We start from the raw sequence: 22,215 nt of genomic DNA, 5'->3' as shown, positions 1-22,215 counted from the left end.
CACACACACACATCACAGATCCAGGCATAGAACACACACACATCACTCACACACAGACATATAGAATACACATACAAATCAAACGGACAAATTTAATAAAAAAAACCGGGGGGTCCACCTTTTTTTTACCGTCCAGCCAGGTAAACACACAGTGGCGGCCCGGTATTCTCAGGTTGGGGAGGGCGGGGGGCAGGGTTAATGCCCCCCCTCCTCCTGCAGCCGAGAATATCAGCCGCAGCTGCCCCGGGACTGTCGCATCCATTATGCAGCAGTACCGGAGTGTCCCAGACTCTTCCTGTTGCCCATGATGCAGTGGCAAGCAGGGTAATATAAGTAGTTAATGGCGGCGCATCACCGACACCAAGTCCAGGCTTGATCATGGCAGCGTCTACGTGACAGCTGACATGATCAACCCATAAGTAAAGTGAACACACACACACACACACACACACACACACACACACACACACCGAAAAATACTTTATTTCATATAACACACACCGAAAAATACTTTATTTTATATAACACACAAACAAGTGTTTGTTTGATCTCTGTAATCTCTGCTTCTGGTTGTTACTGCCCAGGTTTTTTTTCTAATTAATTTTTTTTTTTTTTAAAGCTATCCAGACAAATTCATTTCTTTTTGTCGGCTACCCATGCACGCTTTTGATCATCTACTATCAATGGTCAAAAGAGAGCTAACGTATAAGGACAGTGTGATGCGACAGTCTATCTCTGCTGAGGAAAGGCTGCTCAACACCTTGCGGTAAGTTGTAATGTACTATATACAAAACACTGTTTTTTGTTGATTGTGTGTCTGCTACAGGAATCTGCACCCTTGCATGTTTATTCTCGACATTTTGGCCACACTCATGTGACACAGGGAATGACGTAGACTAGGTTTTGATTGTAAAAATGTTAACGTCGCACTTAAATTAATTTCACAAAAAACCTGGCTCCATTAAAGTTAATATAGCTGTTACACAATGCAGCTTGAACTTGAGGAGAATGCGCAGCCACCACCTCTGTATGTAATGTTTTCTTGTCACAACACAGCCAGTAATAAAAGACACAAAGAAATACACACAAAGAGATAGAAAGAGAGAGGGAGACATCAAAATAGTGGGAGTGAAAACAAAAGAAATGTCACGTTCAACACCGTGTAGTGAACCTACTTGACATGTCTAAACGAAATGGGTGAATTCAATTGCAATGTATGTAATTTTTGTAAAATGTCAAAAACTGGTTTTCATTTCATTTTCTTTTCTTTTCCAGATTTCTGGCCACTGGAGAGAGTTTTGCATTCCTGCATCTTCAATTTCGGGTTGGTAAATCTACCATTTCCAAAATTGTGAGGTGCACATGCAACGTGATCTGGCAGAAGTTGCAGCCCATAGTGATGCCTTCCCTAATCAAGGAAACTTGGCTACAGGTTGAGGCAGGCTTTCAGACTGTGGCCAACTTCCCCAACTGCATAGGTGCCGTTGATGGCAAACATGTTAGGGTTCAGAATTTTTTAATTACAAAAAATATTTTTCTGTGGTGCTCATGGCGGTGGCTGAAGCCCATTACAACTTTGTGGCCATTGATGTTGGTGCTTATGGCAGTACGGGAGATTCTCGGGTGTTGAGAACATCACAGATTGGACTGCAGATTCTTCAAGATTGCGGAACACTCCCAGCCCCTCAACCTTTGCCGGGCTCCACAGATGCAGTCCCCTTTGTGATGGTATCGGATGAGGCCTTCCCTTTACTAACAAACCTGCTGCGCCCATACCCACGGAGAGGACTGGATGACCGGCGGAGGATTTTTAACTATCGGCTGAGTCGTGCATGTAGATATGTGGAATGCACCTTTGGAATCATGAGTAGTCAGTGGAGGATCTTTCACACAGCCATCCAGTTAAAACCAAGCACGGTTGATGCTGTCATAAAAGCGTGCTGTGCTCTCCATAATTTTGGTCGTCAGTACACCACTGATGTACTTGAAGCACAGGCACAAAGCTTTATGCCAGCATTAACCGTTTCTGGTCGGCCAAGTAACTCTGGTGTCTCTGTGTGACATACCTTCACTGACTACTTTGAGTCCTGAAGGTGCCGTGCACTGGCAATACTCCAGTGTCGGTGTTGTGCAGCCTGATCAGCAGAGAAGACAGGAACCCGCTTGAAAGACAAGATGTTACAAGTTTTTTGCACCAGTCATTAGCATGGTACACTTTGGCCGGCAACCTTTGTGCCAACAGTCTGACATGTTTGTGTTTTTTGAATTAAAAATGTGTTGTTTTTAAAGAATTTTTTTATATGTAAAAACTTGAATGTTTTAAAAACCTTGAAGTTAAATAACACACACACAGCAAATATAGTGTATAACAATATATTTATTACTTTTTATTACTAAACAAATATAACTTTTTTATCTAATGAAATGATTAATTTAAAGATGAAAACAAATCTTGAGAGAAGTACCCGCCCATGGCTTCTGAGCCTTGGGATGGCCCTGACATCTGGTGGGCACTATGGTCAACTGTTGCTTGGCTGACATCCTGCCTCACTTGTGGTGGGACAGAGAGGGTCTACACTTATTGGCGGCACCACCAATTCTTCAGAGGCATGGCTAGCCTGTTCAGACGACTGGTCTTCATTGTCGATGGTGCTCTCAAACCCAGGCTCCTCTGGCTGACCAATATTTCCTTCTGTCCTGTGAATACATAACAAAATGGATGTAATCATGAATTTACCAACTTGCTTATTTTTTTATTTTTTTTTTTAAACTTACTGACGTAACACTTTTCCGCTGCACAGAAACTGCAACTCCTCCTGGTATGCAATATGTTTTTTGGAAGGTGAAGCACCACTTTTGTTACATTCGGAGAGACACTTGAAGAACCGGTCCTTCACCGATCTCCATCTTTTGCGGATGTCACTTTCTTTAAAAAAAAAAAAAAAAAAAAAAAAAAAAATATATAAATACATACAACACATTTGTTAAAAATATTAGTTTCCCATGGTAGGAAGCATCATTGCACATTACCAATGTTATTCTGAAGATTGGCATCGGCCTCATGCCAACGTGGGTAAAGCTCCCGGCAGACCGTAATCCAGCTAGTTTCCCTCAGCTGCTTCTTGCTGTAGTCTGGTGAAGCCATATCCCATAAGCAAGGCATAGACTCCACCTAATAAACAGAAAATAGTGACTAACATGAAATCATAACATCCATGTGCTTGAAAATAAAAAAAAAAAGAAGGGTAAACTATTATAAAAAGGATGGATAAATAGAAAAGCATAAAAGGATGGATGGATAACCAGAAAGAAAAGCATAGAAGGATGGATGGATAACCAGAAAGAAAAGAATAGCATAGAAGGATTGATAAATAGAGAACTGGAAATAAAAGATAGATAAGAACTCAAAGAGGCAATAACAAAACGTGGATCCCACAGGTTGTTATCCAATTTCTTGTGAGCGCAGGGATACCCCACATGTGGCCAAAAACCTCTGTTTGGATAAATGGGAGGGCTTGGAATGGAAGGAGCACCATTTGAATTTTGGAAAAGTTGAAATAAACTTCGCGCACCATGTCACATTAGCAGGGCCTCTTGGGTACCTATACATCAGAAAACCCCCACAAGTGACCCCATTTTGGAATCTGCACCCCTCAAGGATTTTATTCAGGAGTATATTAAGCATTTTGAATCCACAGCTACTTCACCCAAAATGTTGCTGTAGCAACAATATTCTCACTGTTGGGCTATGTGGCCATGATCCAGCAACACGGCGTCTAGTACCCAGTGTCAGCCTTCCTGCAAAGATGTGAGTGTTGTCCACGGGAGAACGCAGCTGCCCATGCCCACGATTTGGGATCAGGCTGCTGTGGACTTTAGCTCTATTCTACCTGCAGAGAGCACTCTCGTCTCCACAGCATAAATTGACATGCAGAGGCTCAGGAAGCCACGCCACCGGTCAGTTTATGCTGTGGAGAAAAGAAGCACAGTGGGCATGGGATCTCCAAAAATCCTTCCACTGTGCTTCTACTGCACAATGCAGCGTTATGGACGCAGGGAAAACACTCAGCGCCCAAACCACTGCAAAACCCAATTGTGGGCACACAGCCAAAAAAATGTCAATGGATGAATGGATGTCAAATATATATATATATATATATATATATATATATAAATATATATATATAACGTCCCACCCCCCTGCATATTCTAAGCTGGCACCTTTAGTACCTTTCATGTGGCACTAAAGGGTGCCTAGCCTAGTATTTATCCCAAAAAAAAAAAAACACCAATGAAAAAAATGGCGTGGGGTCCCCCCTATTTTTGATAGGCAGCTAGGGTAAAGCAGACAGCTGTAGCCTGCAAACCACAGCAGGCAGCTTCATCTTGTCTGGTGATCAATTTGGAGGGCTCCCCAGGCTTTTTTTTATTATTTATAAATAAAAAAATAACGTGGGGTCCCCCCAAATTAGATCACCAGCCAAGGTGAAGCTGACAACTGGGGTTTGTTATTCTCAAGGTGGGAAGAGCCATGGTTATTGGACTCTTCCAAACCTAAAAATAGCAGGCCGCAGCCACCCCAGAAGCGGCGCATCCATTAGATGCGCCAATCCTGGCGCTTCGCCCCAACTCATCCCGTTGCCCTGGTGCAATGGCAAACGGGGTAATAAATGGGGTTGATACCAGATGTGTAATGTCACCTGGCATCAAGCCCAGTAATTAGTGATGTCACGGCGTCTATTTGATACCAGACATAACTGACAGTAAACAAAAGCAAAAAAAAATGACAACAAAAATTTTTTTATTAGAAAAAACACTCCCCAAATCATTCCCTCGTTCACCAATTTAAATCAAAAAATTTGAAAAAAAAAAAGGGTCCGCAGAAATCTATTTGGACGTCTCACGTCGGCTCTGGACCTTCTAGAATATGGGGGCACGTTCAGGGAACGTATCCCCCATTTTCTAGTAGGGCAGACCCTCCATTTGAGGAGAGTGGGTCCAAAAAACTGCATCCCCATTTTTTACCGGCGCTGCCATTGATCATCCGTATACGGTGTATACTGGAGATCGGGGGAGCGGGGACCGTGAATCATAATCTCCAGGGTCTCAGCTACCCCCGGTAGCTGAAATTCCGGGCATTTTCTGAATCTTGGGGGTGCTCTACCATTTTTTCCGACCGCCGTAAAAAAGCGGCGGATCGGAAAAAGTACCATTACCGCCGTTCAAAGGCGGATCGGCGGTAGGTAAGGGGAAAAAAAAAATAAAACCCACTATACTCACCAGACTAATGAGCTTAGGGACATCGATCTTCCGTCTGTTGTACCACGCCATGGCCCAGAGAAGATTCCTCAAGAATGGCGATTCCTCGGGAGTCGGGACAACAGCAAACCGGCTTTCCAGGACTTTACCTGGAAGTGAGGTCAAGAGGTTTCCTGTTGACCTCACTTCCTGGCAAACGCCTGCGTTCTGGCATGCCGACAAAGCCCGCGGACCGCAACAAAAAAAGCAGCTCACTGCGTTGTAGCTGCGTTCTGACCCGCATCATTAATTTCAATGGGGGAGAGAACGCAGCCACAACGCACAAAAGAAGTGACATGCTGCTTTTCTTTCCGCACCGATTTTTGGCATCCGAAACGCAGCGTGTGCACTGATTTTTCGGCTTTCTCATACCCTTTGCTGGGAAAGCGGAACGCATGCAATTTGCCACTGAAACGCTGCGGTTCTAAATGCGTTTCCGCGGTAAAAAACGCAACGTGTGCACACAGCCGTAGTGCCGTTTTTGCCCAGATTTGGTGCGGATTTGTTGCTTTTTTTTTTCTACAAAATGGGTTGTATCAAAGAAAAAACGCAGCAAATCTGGAGGAGAGAATTGACATGCTCATTCTTTAAAAACCTGACCAAAAACGAAGGTATTTGACAAAAGTCAGGGAAAAAACCTGATGTGTTTGTGTGTGCATGAGATTTCATAAATCGCAGACTTTGCTGAGACTGTGAAAAGCAGCTTTTTATTAGCATGGATTTGCATAAAACCAAGGCAAATCTGTAGCTAAAAAACACAGCAAAAACTTACCAAAAAAGCCCTGTGTGAACATAGTCTAATAGTTTATAATATTGCACACCTTTCTTGTGTTTGCGAGAGAAGCTGCTTTGGAGGTAGTGTGCCCCCTTACTTTGGGCTGCTGACAGGTTGCATCAATGGCATCTCTGTCTCTGCATGGACAGAGTCCTCCTGAACCTCTTTTCCACAACTGGTATGCTCATCCAAGGACCTGTATCTATATACAAAACACAAAAAACACAAAGCAAAAAGGAACCGAAAAACAAAAACTGAACAACTGGTTTAATAAAAACCTAATGAATAATGTCTTATGGTTAACCAAGACCAAATTTTGGCATTAAGTATTCTGCACATTTAATACAGTGTTAAATTAATTTGGCTGGATAAAAAGAACAACAAAAAAAACCTTCAGGTCTCATGGACAAAAAGTATCAGTCCTACAGTGGTGCATTAGTGTACAACTATATATAAATTTATGTACGAGCTATACTTACTTACATTTCTGCCATATGAATTTTTTTTTTTACTAGGTTTTTATTGAATAACAGTTTGCAATAATGTAACAATAAAGGTTAAGTTCCTATCAATGTTTTGATGCATCTTACAGTTGCAGCAAAGTGTATGGCATTTATAGAAATTTCATGCCCACAGTGTTTGTTTTTTTAAATTCCATGTCAACTAACCAACAAAAAGTATTTTGAAATCTGCAACATGCCATTTTCTCTTGCCAGTACGCAGCGTTCGTGTGTGGATTTTACCCAAAGAATTGCATCAGAGACAGAAAGTCCACAGGTAAAATAATGCTTGTAATCCGCATGTTTATCAAGTGTTCTCAACGCAAAATGCCAGGAAGTATCCAAAACAAAGCAGCTTTATTTGAAGCACGACATAAACATAGCAAGAAGAAAAACTGAAGTGTCAAAAAACGGAATAAAAAGGCGTATACTCAATCGCAAAGGAAAAAAAAAAATTCAGGCACAGTCATTTTTGCCTGTTCTGTTACCCACCTTTTTCTCTGCAATGAGATCCACTGGGAGATACTGTAGCTACGGCCTCCAGATCTGCCAGGAACAGATGCTGGAGGCAGAGCCTAGTAGGCTGGCCATTTTACATGGACAGTCACTGCAGTAAATTATTTAAATAATCAGATATGATATGTCGCTGATGGGTAACAAAATGAGCTGCTTCCCTTTGTCTAGTCACTTATTGTAGTCAATATCCGTGGTACCTAAGGGGTTAAACTGACAATCTACATGACTAGAGATTACGCCAAACCAGGCCGTATTAGCTCTTTGGAGCGCCTTCTGTCACTTATTGGATTCTCTTTGACACGTTTACCTGGAACCTCACCATGGCCACCAGGTTTGCTATCTACAAAAGCCAAAGGCAGGGTAGAATAAACTGGTGATATATCTACAGTATCATTAACTCCTTAAAAAGTACATTCTTGTCTTAGGTTGATAAAGGCTATATGAAATGCTTGCATGCTTCACACATGCCAAATGCTGTTACATACCGTGTTTCCCCAAATATAAGCCCTAGCAGGAGCTTTCAGCGAGGCTTAAATATAAGACCCACTCCAAAAATAAGCCCTAGTCGTGGTTCAATAATGGTCTATGCAACTAAAAAAAAAAAAATAAAGAATACTGGAGGACACTTCATTAAAGAAAGCAGACACCCCCAAAAGAGAGAAGAAAGAAGAAAAGACCTCACCAGTCACAAACAGGAATTAGTGGAATGCATCAAGGACCTGCGGCGGAATGCACACCCTCACACGTCAGATTACACAAACACACACACACACACCAAATATAGTGATATCAATTGCTTCTGGCCGGCAAAAGGACCTGGGAGACTGCACTGGAGAGCCAGGAACTGCGGGTGGAACGCATTAAGGACCCAGCGGTAGAACACATCATAGAGACAAGAGAGCAGAGAGTCCCCTGCTGACTGGAAGCAAGTGGTATCACCGGATGAGGTGAGTGTGTGCACATGCGATTTCACATCTGTGTGAGTGTGTGTATGAGTGAGTGCGTGTGTGTGATGGTTAGAAGGAGGGGAGGACGGCATGCAGCATACCTGCTGGGAGCACCCGCCGAGGATCGCAGGAGGACCTGGGTGCCTCACAGATGCCCGGGGTCTGGTAGGCATGACAATCCTGGGAAGGGGGGTGGGCGGGATCTACATTTTTTTTTTTTTGTAAACTTTCCCCCAACCATGTTTGCCTGAGAATAACCCCTACCCCAAAAATAAAGCCTAGCACTTTTTTTGCGGGGGGAAAAAAATAAATAAATAATAAGACAGTGTCTTATTTCTGGGGAAACAACATAGCTGGCATTTAAATGCGGCTATCAATCTCTGGCACAGTCATCTAAATAATTCCATGGCACTGTTTAAAATTACAACAACTATGTAAATGGCACGTTCAACACTAAAACCAAAGAAAATTGAAAAGCCCACATTGCCATTCTTTGGTTGCTGCACTTCCAAATAAGATCTCTCAAACTATGAATTAACACATGTGGAATGAAATACTTAAAAATTGTAAAACAACTGAAAATAGGTCTTATATTCTAGGTTTTTCAAAGTAGACACCTTTTGCTTTGATTACTGCTTTGCACACTCTTGGCATTCTCTTGAGCTTCAAGGAGGTAGTCACCGGAAATGTTCTTCACTTCACAGGTGTGCCCTGTCAGGTTTAATAAGTGGGATTTCTTGCCTTATAAATGGGGTTGGGACCATCAGTGGTGTTGTGCAGAAGTCTGGTGGATACACAGCTGATAGTCCTACTGAATAGACTGTTAGAATTTGTATTATGGCAAGAAAAAAGAAGCTCAGTAAAGAAAAACGAGTGGCGATCATTACTTTAAGAAATGAAGGTCAGTCAGTCCGAAAAATTGAGAAAACTTTGAAAGTGTCCCCAAGCACAGTGGCAAAAACTAATCAAACGCTACAAAGAAACTGGCTCACATGAGGTATGCCCTAGGAAAGGAAGACCAGGACCTCTGCTGCAGAGGATAAGTTTATCCGAGTCACCAGCCTCAAAAATCGCAGGTTGACAGCACCTCAGATTAGAGACCAGGTCAATGCCACACAGAGTTCTAGCAGCAGACACATCTCTAGAACAACTGTTAGGTTGGAAACACACTTATGCGTGTAATATCGACCCGAGTAGCAAGAAAAAAGGATGGCCGATTTTAGTTCAATAGTCATCAGTGTGCTGTCAGTGTGCAATCAGTTTTTACCCTCAGGAGCGGCTACTCATGTAATGTTATGTACAGAAGAATTTACATTGTTCTTTGCTACATGCGTGAAATCTATTGTAAAAAACGCATGTCACTAGGATGGTCCGTATGCACCCATAGACTTGCATTGGAGAGACTCGTGCGAGAAACTCTCCAAATCACAGCATGCTGTGATTTTTTTCTCAGTCCAATTTGGAGAAAAAAAAAAAATGAAAAAAAAATAATCGCAGATGAGAGCTGAATCATTGAATAACATGTGTCCGAGTGCAATGCGAGAATTTCTCGCACTGCACTACTGCTAGAAAATTGCAAGTGAGAAGCCGGCCTTAAGAGGAGACTTTGTGCAACAGGCCTTCATGGTAAAATAGCTGCTAGGAAACCACTGCTAAGGACAGGCAACAAGCAGAAGAGACTTGTTTGGGCTAAAGAACAGAAGGAATGGACATTAGACCAGTGGAAATCTGTGCTTTGGTCTGATGAGTCCAAATGAGATCTTTCGATCCAACCACTGTGTCTTTCTGCGATGCAGAAAAGGTGAACGGATGAACTCTTGCCTGGTTCCCACTGTGAAGCATGGAGGAGGAGGTGTGATGGCGTGGGGGTGCTTTGCTGGTGACACTGTTGGGGATTTATTCAAAATTGAAGGCATACTGAACTAGCATGGCTACCACAGCATCTTGCAGCAGCATGCTATTCCATCCGGTTTGCGTTTAGTTGGACTATAATTTATTTTTCAACAAGACAATGACCCCAAACACACCTCCAGGCTGTGTAAGGGCTATCTGACTAAGAAGGAGAGTGATGGGGTGCTACAACAAATGACTTTGCCTCCACAGTCACCAGACCTGAACCTACTCAAGATTATTTGGGGTGAGCTACACCGCAGAGTGAAGGCAAAAGGGCCAACAAGTGCTTAGCATCTCTGAAAATTCCTTCAAGACTGTTGGAAGACCATTTCCGGTGACTACCTCTTGAAGCTCATCAAGAGAATGCCAAGAGTGTGCAAAGCAGTAATCAAAGCAAAAGTTGGCTACTTTGAAGAATCTAGAATATAAGACATATTTTCAGTTGTTTCACACTTTTTTGTTAAGTATTTCATTCTACATGTGTTAATTCATAGTTTTGATGCCTTTAATGTGAATCTACAATTTTCAGAGTCATGAAAATAAAGAAAACTCTTTGAATGAGAAGGTGTGTTTAAACTTTTGGTCTGTACAATATATGTGTATATATATATACACATATATATACACATATACATACATACATACACATATACATACATACACATATACATACATACACATATACATACATATACATACATACACATACATAAATACACATACATACACATATACATACATACACACATACATACATACACACATACATACATACATACACACATACATACCACACATATACATACATACACACACATATATATATATATATTTCTGATGTAGAGCTATGTGTATATAAATGGGCATATGATCACAACATGGTATATGATCTATAGACATGTATCGCCTTTATTATTTTCTGGCTGATGTGTTACAATTAACTATTTCTGCACCTTGTGTACCTGTTTTTTGAACTACACCATATTATTGGTCTATTTTAAGTCCTTGAGCAATATATATTTATCTTGTGGAGTTCATGGTTATGGTTCATGTATGTCCCCCGACGAAGCATACCTTAACGCGAAACACGTGTTAGGATGCCGGTCCGCTCGTGGTTACCCCAGTGGTGCAGTGATTTGAGTAGTGAATTGAGTAGGTGAGTTGTGCTGCTTGTACTATATGAAGGTTGTGGGTATTCCACATGTGGATTCCTCCTCACTGTTTTGTGATGCAGCTCTGCCTTTGGTTTGATAATCACCTCTAACAATTCCTTCAAGATCACGGCTGAGGAATTTTTCCCTTTCTACTCTCCGGGACACGTGGGGTTCTTTCCCCTTCAGCACCGCTCCCTCTGGTCCATATGTATACTATGTATTTTTGTACCCAACAGCACCTTAATAAAATATTTAATACCTTTCCAACCTTGCTTGTATGGGCTTTTTATTAAGCAAATCTAAAGACTCTGTCCACCTCTGTTCTCCTCACATATGAGTTGTTGCTAGTAATTTTGATTTTGTGATTTTCCGTGTTCCTGTATGTCTCAAATATTATATATACAGTATATTTAAGAAAAAAAAAAAGTGCTCTCAAACAAATCCTTATAGAGCAGTCGATTAAAAAAAAAGTGGCTGTGTATGCATCTTCACCGAAACAAGATATTATTTACTTTCATACTTTTATGTCGCATGTAGTGATGGGTGTACCCGAAATGTAAAAGTCCGGATCCGCAAGGATACAAAAGTTCAAAAGGCCCGGAGGAGTTCTCAGGGAATTCCGGGTAATGATCCGGGCCCCACAACTCAGGTAATTAAAAAAATAAAAGGAAAATCAAAAGGGAAAAAAAAAAAAAACCAAACGAAAAAAAAGAGGGAAAACAGACACGTTATACTTATCGAGTCTCTCGTGCGGCTGTACACTGCTTCCGGGGCCACTAATTATCCTTTGTATATATGCACTGCTTCCCAATCCACTGGTAGTCCCCGCATCTCTGATTTGCAGAAGTCTGACAGTGTCCCCACCGTGGGTGACAGAGTGTCCGACTGCTTTCAATCAGAGGCATTGTGTGTGTGTGTAAAAATAAAGACAACAGAAAGTGGACGAGGAAAACGGGTTGTAAATCCGCGCCAAGGACTCAGAGGATTCAATGGAGATTATATGCGTCTTTTATTGGCATGCACATGTCAACGCGTTTCAGGAGTCACAGCTCCCTTCGTCAGGACAGCAAGCACGGAACATCAAATCTCAAGAGAATTTAAATAAATTTAAAAAAACAGGGCACGCCCACCCAATTTTGATACCCAGCCATGATAAAGTGGACAGCTGGCGGATGGTGTTCTCAGGGTGGGGAGACATATGCATATTCGGGCCCCCCACACTAACAATAGCAGCCTGCAACCCCACAAGATTGTCGTATCCATTAGATGCAACAATCCCGGTACTTTAGACTACTCTTCCCAATTTCCCAATTACCATGGTGCAGTGGCATTTGGGGTAATAAGGTCTTAACAGCTCACAGCTGCCACTAAGCACTAGATTAGTAATGGGAGAAGTCTGAGAGCCCCAACCCCAAGTAATGTGAGCGGCCCAGGAGAACAGCCACATGGGAGTCTCTGTATGTATAATGCACTTGCTCCAATACCTCTATCCCTTCTACCACCTTTTTAAAGCGCCGGATTCTGGTCCCCATAAACTTATTTGGGGACCAGCGACTTTCAGATATCCGGGATCAATTCTGGGCCCAAACCGGGTTTTGTTTTTTTTGACCCAGCTGGACCAACCGATCCCGGGTATCTGCGAGTGCACCCATCACTAATCACATGCTATGTAGGGGGGTATAGAGCAGGTTCTATATGAATTCAAGCCAATTTGTGCACAGATGACAATGTTAAACAATTTGTACACTGCAGAGATCGCAGCAGTGTAACCTCTAAGGCTATGTGCCACAATCTGTAATAGCAGGGTTTAGAGTCTTTTTGCTGCATCCAAAACAATTCATTGTAGTGTGCAGGGTGGGCCATTTATATGGACACACCTCAATAAAATGGGAATGGTTGGTGATAATGTTTGTGGCTCATTAGTATATGGGAGGGGGGAAACTTTTCAAGATGGGTGGTGACCATGGCAGCCATTTTGGATCAAACTTTTTTCCAATGGGAACAGGGTCATGTAACACAAACTTATTGAGAATTTCACAAGAAAAACAAAAAATAGTGTGCTTGGTTTTAACATAACTTTTTTTCGTACATTACTTACAATTTTATGACCACTTATAAAACGTGTTTAAAGTGCTATCACGCCCATTGTGTTGGATTGTCAATGAAACCCTTTTCTCCCCCCTCTTGACACACGGATAGCAACACCGCAGAAGAAATGCTAGCGCAGGCTTCCAGTATCTGTTGTTTCAGATGCTGCACGTTTTGTATCTTCACAGCATAGACAATTGCCTTCAAATGACCCCCAAAGATAAGTGTAAAGAGGTCAGATCGGGAGACCTTGGTGGCCATTCAACTGGCCTATGATGACCAATCCACTTTCCAGAACACTGTTCGATGGTGTGATGGTGTACCACCAAATTTATGGGTGTCAGGTCCAAGCATTCCTACATGACCAGTGTCCTGGAAAGTGGATGGATCATTGTGGGCCAGTTGAATAGCCACCAAGGTCTCCCGATTTTGACCTCAGACTTTTATCTTTGGGGTCATCTGAAGGCAATTGTCTATGCTGTGAAGATACAAAACGTGCAGCATCTGAAACAACGAATACTGGAAGCTTGTGCTAGCATTTCTTCTGCAGTGTTGCTATCAGTATGTCAAGAGTGGGAGAAGAGGGTTACATTGACAATCCAACACAATGGGCAGTACTTTGAACACATTTTATAAGTTGTCATAATATTGTAAATAAAGTTACGTTAAATCATACACACCATTGTTTTTCTTGTGAAATTCTCAATAAGTTTGATGTGTTACATGACTCTTCCCATTTAAAAAAATAAAGTTGGATCCAAAATGGTCGACTTCAAAATGGCCACTATTGTCACCACCCATCTTGAAAAGTTTCCCCCCTCCCATATACGAATGATCCACATACAGGAAATTGATATCACCAACCATTCAAATTTTATTTAGGTGTATCCAAATAAATGGCCCACCCTGTATTTATAGAAAACCTATGCAAATTGTCTTTACTCTGCAGCGTAAACTGCGTCTTTCCAAGCAGCAGCATATAAATTTATGCTTGAGGAGATGCAAGTGTTCTCCGCAGGGAAAATAGAGAGGAAAATCTGAAGTGGCCCAAACTCTGATCATGGGCAAGTGCATCTGCAGTCTCCTGTGGAGAACACAGGCATCTCCGCAGGAGGAGACAGGCTGCGTCCACCCTTAGATTAATTGTGTGAGTTTCCAGCCCCTGTTTCCCCATGTTTGTCACCTTGCTATTTTCTGTCAAAAGGAACTGTGTTCAAAGTGTCTTGAACTGGCCATACAAATGTGATACTTGTCTGTTGGACACCTGCTCATTTGGAGAGAACTGCCATTAAAGAAGTACAACTTCGGAATTCCAGCTTTCTAAATAGAGATTTTTAAAAAAAAACAAAAAACAATAGCTTGCCATCTTTAAGGGGTTAAAGAGCATGTCTACTAAACCTTTATGTTTGAATAATGAAATATGATGGGATTTTCTTACTTACCTGACATCTACAGTTATGAAAGATTCTTCTTGACACCTCCAATCTCACTTCTTCAAGCATAGCAAGGGATATAGAGCATCCTAAAAGCCTAAGGCTATGTGCGCACGTTGCTTAATTTCATGCATTTACGCTGTGTTTTGCACTGCAACGTAAACGCATGAGTACTGCGTCCCCAGCACAATCTATGAAGATTAAGCATAATGCATCTGCACGTTGCGTTTGAGAGGACAGCGATTTGCATGTTGAAATTTTGATCCAAATCGCTGTGCTCAAAACTGCAGCATGTCACTTCTTTCGTGCGCTTTGGATGCTGCTCCCACTCTGTCTATGGGAGAGACAGCATCCATAGCACATGAAATTGGCATCTATTCTGCAGACACACTGCATCCATTATGCAGTGTTTCTGCAGCGATTTGAAGCGCACATGCACTGCCAAATCACTGCAGGTTTTTCAGCATGGACACTACGCAACGTGCGCACATAGCCTAAAGGTAACAGGTTGTCCACGCCTGCTTTGCCCGTTCCCTCACAGAGAATTAGGTTTGGACCAAACATGGACTGGTAGCCATAGAAATCTTACCTTTCTATTTCAGCAGAAGAGAATGGCGATGGGCACCTTTCAAAAGGCCGAACTGACTTTATTGCAAAAATTTAAAAGAAAAAAAAAAGAAAAAACTTTGGAAGATTCACTAGGTTGTTCCTCAGCATGTATTAGAAGGGGAGCATTGTAAGGCTCTGTCCATACATCTGCGGATATTACTGGATCTACTTCATTTTCATCTGTTAGGTGGTATAGATGTAGGGCAAGAATCTGAAAGTTTCTCTTTCTGTAATGTATTACTATTAACCAAAAGTAACCAACTTGCTTTCATAAATTTGTGATGTAACTTTAATATGGTCAGAATTTCATCAAATACTTATGTCATAGCCCTAATTATAACTGGAATACCCCTCTCACGTTTGGGCAATTACTTTTTTCATGCTTCTACTGCATTATGACTCAAGTTCCTTCATGTTTAATATTAGCACTGGGCAGGATCGGAAATATCACTGGGACTGGCTCAGATAATTTCTAGAGCATCCACAATTATGTCTAACAAATACAGCTAGTCAAAATCAGGTATTTTAAGCCTATAAAATGGGAATGTTTAAAGAGTAAGCTGCCATGTCTCGTCTCTTTAAATGCAAACTTCAGTACAGTTATGTTTCTTCACATTTTACAAGATTGCAAATTTAATTGAACAACTGTTTAAACAAACTTTATCAAAGTGCAAAGAAACAACACAGAAATGAGCGGAGTTTTCAAATGAATGTAAGCAGCAAGGCACAAGGAAAGCTGCAAAGCACAAGGCAGCTTTGTATTGCCCCTAAAATCAATCGAGTGGTAATTGAAAGGTGCAATCAGGTTGTACCGTGTTTCCCCGAAAGTAAGGCCCTGTCTTACATTAATTTTACCCCCAAAAGTCCCACCCTGCCTTACTTTCGGGGGAGGCCTTACATTGGAAAAAAAATGACAATCCTCCCCCCTGCAGCCTCCCCATTGTTTGAGATCCGGCATCCACCCCTTCCTCCCCCCTGCAGCCTCCCCATTGTTTGAGATCCGGCATCCACCCCTTCCTCCCCCCTGCAGCCTCCCCATTGTTTGAGATCCGGCATCCACCCCATCCTCCCCATACAGTGGTTCTGCCCCCCACTCTGCCACCACACACACTGACACATACGGTACCGGTACAGCCCCACACGGCACCCACACACATCGTACCGGTACCGTACACACACACACACACACACACACTGACACATACAGCCCCATACGGCACCCATACACATACCGTACACACACACACACAGAGTTTCGGAACTTACCGAAATCGGAGCGAGCCTGCAGGCGGTGACGTCGCGGCTGATTTCGGCCAATCAGCTGCGAGCCGGCTGACTGGCCAATCGCAGCTCGAGCTGAGGGCCAATCAGCTGCGAGCCGGCTGACTGGCCAATCGCAGCTCGAGCTGAGGGCCAATCAGCTGCGAGCCGGCTGACTGGCCAATCGCAGCTCGAGCTGAGGGCCAATCAGCTGCGAGCCGGCTGACTGGCCAATCACAGCTCGAGCTGATGGCCAGCAGGGAGCCTTGCGGGGGCCATTCACCGGAGGCGGACCACGGGTGGCACGAGACTGGAGAAGGCCTGGATGGAGCGAGGGAACAGCGGCAGCGGTAAGTTCCTGTACTTTCCCCAGGGACCCCCACCCATATGCGGCCTTACATTACGCCGCGACCACCACCCATAGGCGGCCTTACATTCCCCGGCCCCCCCCGCTACCCTGCCTTACAATCGGGGGGTGCCCTACATTGGCGGACCCCCCCGAAACCCCCACCCTGCCTTACTTTCGGGGGGGTCCTACTTTCGGGGAAACACGGTAGTTAGTGATGAATAGAAAACAAAAAAGATAAAAAGTAAAAATATAAATAGTTTTTCCTGGACTGTCAAATTTGATTTTAGATTTAGAAGATTGGTGTTTAAAAAAAACAAAAAAAAACCCCTAAGTTGTGCAAAAGCAGGAAAGACAATAGTTAATAGTTTAAGTTTAGTGTGCAAACACAATTATTAACAAAAAGGTCTTACCAAGTAATCCAATGCTAATCCTCAATGATAATGTAGCTTAGCATACCCCATTCATAGCATGTCTGGACAGAGCAGCTTCTCCTGATAGTTAGGTAAAAGAAGCAGTTAATACATATAATCACTTATTTCTAAATCCTTAGTCATTGTGATATTAGACAAAATACGTGGATACTATGAAAGGGTGGTAATGGTAGAAAATGGAAGCCTTTTTGCAGTGTATTTCTTAAGGGAAAAAAATTCTGCGCAGTTTATATGCAAAATGTAGCTAAATAAAAATATTAACCACTTGTGCCATCATCTGCATTATATTTCGGCAGAAGGCAACTGAAGAATATAGAGTCAGTCAGCTGCTCACATGGCAGAAGCCAGGTTTCAATGACTTATCGCACACACAAACACACTTATAACGTTGTCGCTTGGGCCCCAAGTCTGCCATCTTGGTACTCCATTTAAGGGTGCTTTACACGCTGCCACATCACTAGCGATTGCTAACGATGACAAGCGCGATAGCACCCACCCCCATCGTACATGCGACATTTGGTGATTGCTGCCGTAGCGAACATTATGGCTACGGCAGCGTCACATGCACATACCTTGTCAGTGACGTCACTGTGACCGCCAAACAATTCCTCCTTCAAGGGGGGGGGGGGGGGGGAAGTGCGTTCGGCGTCATAGCAACGTCTCTGCGGCGTCACTAAGCGGCCGGCCAGTAGAAGCGGAGGGGGCGGAGATTAGCAGAGCGTAACATCCCACCCACCTCCTTGCTTCCTTCCTTATTGCCGGTAAACGCAGGTAAGGAGATGTTCGTCGGTCCTGTGGTGTCACACATCGCGATGTGTGATGCCTCAGGAACAAGGAACAATATCGTTACGTATGAGACAACGATTTTTGGTGTTTGGACGACCTCTCCAAAACCAACGATTTTTGTCTCTATTGTGATCGTTTAGGTTGCTCGTACATGTTACATGCTGCGATGCCGCTAACGACGCCGGATGTGTGTCACAAACCCCGACGATAAATCGTTACTGATATTGCAGCGTGTAAAGCACCCTTTAATCCTAATTTGTATAGTCAAGTATTTAATGATTTAAGTTAATACAAGATTATCTTGTACAGTGAACAGCTGCTTTTGGCCACCATGCTGCCCAAACAAAGTTAACTAAAAAGTAGCGCTGATGTGAATCAATTAGCCCAGTCTATTAGTCACGAGTAATTTGGGAGCCCTAAAAAAAATAAAAATAAAAAAAATTGCTTCCTACCTGACAACATACATGGCTCTAATCGCCCTGTCTAGAGTTCACGTGTGGATCGCACCACAACAACAACGTCAAGCCAGGCCAGGCAATCAAAGAAAAAAAAAAAAAAGAGGAGCCACGTATGTGAAAAAGGTGAACAGGGTATCCCATGGCTCCCAACAAGAGGCCACAGATTATTAAAGACATGGCCAATGAATCGAGTCGTATGAATTGATTTGCACCAAGTCTAATAAAAAGTTATCAAAAAGACATTTGTGACCTCACATAGTACTAATAAAGACTACAGCTAACCCAAATAAAACAAGCCATCACACAGTTCAATCAACAGAAAAATAAAATTCTAGCTCTCAGTGTGTGACTATTTGGATTTTTTTTTCTGGAGTTGTATACAGTCATGGCCAAAAGTTTTGAGAATGCTACAAATATTAATTTTTACAAAGTCTACTGCTTAAGTTTTTCTAATGGCAATTTGCATATACTCCAGAATGTCATAAAGAGTGATCAGCTTAACAGCAATTACTTGCAAAGTCAATATTGGCTAAGAAAATGAACTTTAACCCCCAAAACACATTTCAACATCATTGCATTCCTGCCTTAAAAGGAGCAGCTAACATTGTTTTAGTGATTGTTCCATTAACACAGGTGTGGGTGTTTATGATGACAGGGCTGGCGATCAGTCATGATTAAGTAAGAATGACACCACTGGACACTTTAAAAGGAGGCTGGTGCTTGGTATCATTGTTTCTCTTCAGTTAACCATGGTTATCTCTAACGAAACACGTGCAGCCATCATTGCTCTGCATAAAAATGGCTTAACAGGGAAGAGTATTGCAGCTACAAAGATTGCACCTCAGTCAACAATCTATCGCATCATCAAGAACTTCAAGGAGAGAGCTTCCATTGTTGCCAAAAAGGCTCCAGGGCGCCCAAGAAGGACCAGCAAACGCCAGGACCGTATCTTAAAACTGTTTCAGCTGCGGGATCGGACTACCAGCAGTGCCGAGCTAGATCAGCAATGGCAGCAGGCTGGTGTGAGTGCTTCTGCACGCACTGTGAGGCGGAGACTGCTTAAGCAAGGCCTGGTTTCAAGGAGGGCAGCAAAGAAGCCACTTCTCTCCAGAAAAAACATAAGGGACCGACTGATATTCTGCAAAAGGTACAGGGAGTGGACTGCTGAGGACTGGGGTAAAGTCATTTTCTCAGATGAATCCCCTTTTCAATTGTTTGGAACATCTGGAAAACAGCTTATTAGGAGAAGAATAGGTGAGCGCTACCACCAGTGTTGTCTCATGCCAACTGTTAAGCATCCTGAAACGACTCATGTGTGGGGTTGCTTCTCAGCCAAGGGAATCGGCTCACTCACAGTCTTGCCTAAAAACACAGCCATGAATAAAGAATGGTACCAGAATGTCCTCCAAGAGCAACTTTTCCCAACTGTCCAAGAGTAGTTTGGCGCCCAATAATGCCTTTTCCAGCATGATGGAGCACCTTGCCATAAAGCAAAGGTGATCACTAAATGGCTCATGGAACAAAACAGATTTTGGGTCCATGGCCTGGAAACTCCCCAGATCTTAATCCCATTGAGAACTTGTGGGCAATCAAGAGACGGGTGGACAAACAAAAACCAACAAATTCTGGCAAAATGCAAGCGCTGCTTATGCAAGAATGGACAGCTATCAGTCAGGATTTGGTCCAGAAGTTGATTGAGAGCATGCCAGGGAGAATTGCAGAGGTCCTGAAGAAGAAGTGTCAACACTGCAAATATTGCCTTGCTGCATTAACTCATTCTGTCAATATAACCTTTTGGTACTCATAATATGATTGCAATTATATTTCTGTATGTGATGTAAACGACAAACAATTAAAAACCAGAGGGCAACAGATCATGTGAAAATATAATTTTGGTGTCATTCTCAAAACTTTTGGCCATGACTATAAGTAGTACCATGATTCCCCAAAAATAAGACCGGTTCTTATATTACTTTTTGCTCTGAAAGATGGGCTAGGGCTTATTTTCATGGGATGTCTTTTTATTTTTCCCATGAACAACAATCAACATTTATCCTTGAACAAAAAAAAAAAAAAAAAAAAAAATCAATCAACATTTATTAATATATTGTTATATTGCATATACAGATCAACATAAGGCCTAAGACACAGCGAGAAAATCAGAGCGAGTAGAATGCGATAAAACATCACATTCCACTTGGACCAATATTACTCTGTGCCAGCACCCATGAGTGATTATTTTCTCAGCCCTAATCGGACGGAGAAAACAGTCGCAGCATGATCCTCATTTCTCTCGCACCCATTCAAAGTCTATGGGGCGAGAGAAAAATCGCACTGCATTGTAATTACACTGGTGTAATGCGAGTGCAGAGCCAGAATGGCAATAGCCGGCAATGGAGGACGGAGATAAATCCCTCCCTCTCCTCCTCAGCGTCGGCACGCCCCTCCTCAGTGCCGGCCCACCCCCGCAGCTGTGGTCCGATCGCATGATTGGACCTCAGTAGTAATGACACTCAGCTCCTACTTTGCTGCCAGCATGAGCAGAGTGTCATGCGAGGATCGCATGCGAGGATTATATATAATTATATATTACACATATGTATACACATATACATACACACACAGGTCTGGCAAAAAATTAAGAGACCACTGCAGTTTTATAAAACAATCAGCTCCTCTACATGTCGATTCCAGTGTCAGTTGAATTCCAACCAGAGTACACCTCATTCCACTGGTCAGGAATGGCATAAGTTCACCCGAAAGCAGTGTGAATGACTGTTGGAAAGCATGCCAAGACGCATGGAAGCTGTGATTAAAACCGATGGTTATTCCACAAAATATTGATTTCTGAACTCTTCCTGAGTTAAAACATTAGTATTGTTGTTTCTAAATGATTATGAACTTGTTTTCTTTGCATTATTTGAGGTCTGAAAGCAAGGCATTCCTTTTTGTTATTTTGATCATTTCTCATTTCAGAAAAATACAAAATGTATTGCTTGGAAATACGGAGACATGTCAGTAGTTTATAGAATAAAAGAACCATTTACATTTCACTCAGAAATATACCTATAAAAGAGAAAAATCTGAAAAACTGACAATTTTGCAGTGGTCTCTTAATTTTTGCCAGAGCTGTATCATTATATATATATATATATATATATATATATATATATATATATATATATTACACATACATACATATACATATATACACACACATTATATATACATACATATATACACACACACACACACACAGTACATACATACACACCTGCCATTTTCCTCTTCAGCCTTAGACTCCTGCAATTAAGAGACCTTTGGGTGACAAGATGCCACAAAGGTCCTGATGCAGTCTTATCAGGATGTAAATGCTGAGATCCCTAAGAGAATAGGGGAATTGTGAATTTACAGTTTACTCTCCCTTCTCCAGTCCTATATACCAGCCTGTCTCCTGTTCAGTTCTTTTATACTCCTGCAATTAAGAGATCTTTGATTACATGTCTCACGACTGTGAAGTCATCTACAGTCCTTAAACAATCTCAACCTCAAAATACAACTGCTGGGGTCCCTAAGAGTGGAAGCCCTGAGAAATTGTTCAGTTTGACTCCCCCTAAGGCCTAAGCCACATGGCGAGAAAAACGGTGCGAGTGGAGTGCAATAAAACATCGCATTCCACTCGGACCAATATTAGCACACATGAGCAATTTTCTCAGCC

General features: G+C 42.4%; 1 protein-coding gene across 3 annotated transcripts in view; it reads right to left on the bottom strand.

Annotated features, from left to right (window-relative positions):
- Positions 1 to 2,393: 2,393 nt before the first annotated feature.
- The window catches only part of HNRNPR (heterogeneous nuclear ribonucleoprotein R), a 180,727-nt gene continuing 160,905 nt past the window's right edge, over positions 2,394 to 22,215 (bottom strand). The window contains exons 9-13 of one of the 3 annotated variants that reach the window (XR_012750491.1): positions 17,233 to 17,313; positions 6,120 to 6,275; positions 3,031 to 3,172; positions 2,776 to 2,926; positions 2,394 to 2,697 (exon numbers count right to left, since the gene is read on the bottom strand). The gene's annotated coding sequence lies outside the window, so the exon portion shown is untranslated. The remainder of the gene's footprint in view (positions 2,698 to 2,775; positions 2,927 to 3,030; positions 3,173 to 6,119; positions 6,276 to 17,232; positions 17,314 to 22,215) is intronic. The other 2 variants (XR_012750492.1, XR_012750493.1) reach the window with 2 other exon arrangements.

This window comes from Anomaloglossus baeobatrachus, chromosome 2, assembly GCF_048569485.1.
Source record: "Anomaloglossus baeobatrachus isolate aAnoBae1 chromosome 2, aAnoBae1.hap1, whole genome shotgun sequence".
NCBI classification, from domain to species: Eukaryota; Metazoa; Chordata; class Amphibia; order Anura; family Aromobatidae; genus Anomaloglossus; species Anomaloglossus baeobatrachus.
The sequence above is the reverse complement of the archived record's forward strand: the minus strand, read 5'-3'. Positions and strand labels throughout refer to the sequence as shown.